Raw genomic sequence first — 2861 nt, 5'->3', positions numbered from 1 at the left:
AACGGAACCCCATTACCCTTTTTAAAAAAAAAAAAAAAAAAAAAAAAAGTTTCAGTTGGCTTGAATTAGGATCAAACATGGTTTACACATTACATTTGGTTGTTATATTGCAAAAGTCTATTTTAAACTTCAGCAGTCTCACCCCTTTTTATGCATTTGCTTATGGAAGAGACCTATTAGTTGTGCTATAGCGTGTCCCACGTTCTTTTTGCATAGTCATAGTTTCATTTAACTTGCTCCTCATACTTTTTGTCAGATGGAAGGTAGTGCTAATGGCTAAAATATATTTTTGCTCACCTTTTTTTTTTTTTTCGTAAGAACGCTGCATCAGTGGTACTGTGTACTTCCTGATGCATCACATCAGGGAGACACAAACAGCATGGTTGACCCACTCCTAATAATGCTGAGAGCAAGCAGTGGGTTCATGTGGTGTCAACCTGTTCCCCACACTGTAAAGTTCCCATGGATCTTTCATCTTATGGTTTCATCTATTGAGGACCTTTGCCTGAATCAATCAAGATAGAATTTTTAAGTCTCAGATTATGTTGTGTACATCCTAAATACAGATCTCTTGAGTATAAGGTTAATATGTATAACCTTCTGACTACAGTTGGCCCTTGAACAACATAGGTTTGGACTGCACAGGTCCACTTATACGTAGATTTTTTTCAATAGTAAATATTACAATACCTCACAATCCAAGGTTTGTTGAATCTGAGGATGTAGAATCTCTGGTGCAGAAGAGGGAACCATGGATACAGAGGAACCTCATATGCATAGGGCTGATTACAAGTTATATGCAGACTTTCGACTGTGAGGAGGGTCAGCATCCCTAACCTCCACGTTGTTCAGGGTCAACTGTACATTTAAATGAGAAGAAAAGTACAGGTATTCCTTTTTTTTTTTTGCGGTACCCGGGCCTCTCACTGTTGTGGCCTCTCCCGTTGCGGAGCACAGGCTCCGGACGCGCAGGCTCGGTGGCATGGCTCACGGGCCCAGCCGCTCTGCGGCATGTGCGATCTTCCCGGACCGGGGCACGAACCCATGTCCCCTGCATCGGCAGGCGGGCTCTCAACCACTGCGCCACCAGGGAAGCCCAGGTATTCCTTTTTCAAATTAAACTTTTTAATTTTTGAGAAAATTTTAGATTCATATACCATTGTAACAAATAATACAAAGAGATACCTTGTTCCCTTTTCCCAGTTTCCCTCAGTAGCAACATCTTGCAAGATACTATTTTTGTTAGGTGGAGTGTCCTATAAATGTTGATTAGATCTGCTGGTTGATAACTCCTTTGAGTTCTTCTATGTCCTTTGCTGATTTTCTGGTAGTTGTTCTACCTGTTGTTAAGAGATGGGTGTTGAATTCTCCAATTACAAATTTTTTAAAAAATATTTATTTATTTATTTATTTTGGCTCCACCAGGTCTTAGTTGTGGCACATGGGATCTTTAGTTGTGGCACGTGGGATCGTTTTTTTAGTTGCGGCATGTGGGATCTAGTTCCCTGACCAGGGATTGAACCCAGGCCCCATGCAATGGGAGCACAGAGTCTTACCCGCTGGACCACCAGGGAAGTCCCCTCCAATTATAATTGTGGATTTATCTCTTTCTATTTTCATGTCTATCAATTTTTTCTTCACATATTTTGGCAGCTCTCTTTGGTGTTTAAACATTTAGGATTGCTATTCCTTGATGGGTTGACTCTTTTCATCGTTATATAATGTCCCTCTCTGTCTCTGATAGTTTTCTTTGTTCTGAAGTCTGCTTTCTTAGATACCTATATAGCCATGTTGGCTTGCTCTTGATTAATGTTTGCATGATATAACTTTCGCCATCCTTTTACTTTCAACCTGCCTATATTATTATATTTTAAGTGAGTGAGTTTCTGTAGAAAGAATGTAGTAAAGTCATTTTTTAAAACCCACTCTACTAAGCTCTGTCTTTTAAATGATATATTTAGGCCATTTACCATTAATGTCATTATTTACAAGTTAGGGCTTAAGTCTGCCATTTTATTTTTTGTCTTGTTTTATTCTCTTTATTTTTTTCCCCCTCACCACATGGCTTTAGTTCCCCGACCAGGATCGAACCCAGGCATCCTGCAGTGGAAGCATGGAGTCTTAACCACTGGACCACCAGGGAATTCCTTAGTCTCAGTTTTTTGCTTCCTTTTTTTTTTATGCTTTCCTGTAGGTTAACTGAACATTTTTTAAAGAATTATATTCTGATTTAATTACAGTGTTTTTGAGTATTTCTCTTTGTATAGCTTTTTAAAAAATAAATTTATTTATTTAATTTATTTATTTTTGGCTGTGCTGGGTCTTGGTTGCTGCGCGTGGGCTTTCTCTAGTTGCGGCGAGCGGGGGCTACTCTTCGTTGTGGTGCACAGGCTCCTCACTATGGTGGTTTCTCCTGTTGCAGAGCATGGGCTCTAGGCATGTGGGCTTCAGTAGTTGTGGCTCGCAGGCTATAGGCACGCAGGCTCAGTAGTTGTGGAACTCAGGCCCAGTAGTTGTGGTACACGGGCTTAGTTGCTTCGTGGCATGTGGGATCTTCCCAGACCAGGGATCAAACCCATGTCCCCTGCATTGGCAGGCGGATTCTTAACCACTGCGCCACCAGGGAAGTCCCTGTATCGCTCTTTAAGATTGCTCTAGAGCAACAATCAACTGGTGGCATCATTTTACAAGTTTAAGTGTAGAAACCTTAACTCCCTTTCCATTCCTTCACTCTCCTCTGTTTATAATAGTCTTAAATATTTCTTCTACATGAATTTAGAACCACATCAGTGTTATAATTTTTGCTTCAACCATCAAATGTAATTTAGAAAACTTAAGGGAAGGAAGACCTATTTAATTTA

The 2861-nt window shown here is 40.2% G+C and overlaps 1 pseudogene; it reads right to left on the bottom strand.

Annotated features, from left to right (window-relative positions):
• The window catches only part of LOC103073595 (aflatoxin B1 aldehyde reductase member 2-like), an 11311-nt pseudogene extending 9248 nt beyond the window's left edge, over nt 1-2063 (bottom strand).
• Nucleotides 2064-2861: the final 798 nt, after the last annotated feature.

Source organism: Lipotes vexillifer, unplaced genomic scaffold (assembly GCF_000442215.2).
Source record: "Lipotes vexillifer unplaced genomic scaffold, Lipotes_vexillifer_v1.1 scaffold496, whole genome shotgun sequence".
Classification (NCBI taxonomy): domain Eukaryota; kingdom Metazoa; phylum Chordata; class Mammalia; order Artiodactyla; family Lipotidae; genus Lipotes; species Lipotes vexillifer.
This window is presented reverse-complemented; position numbering and strand designations above follow the sequence as displayed.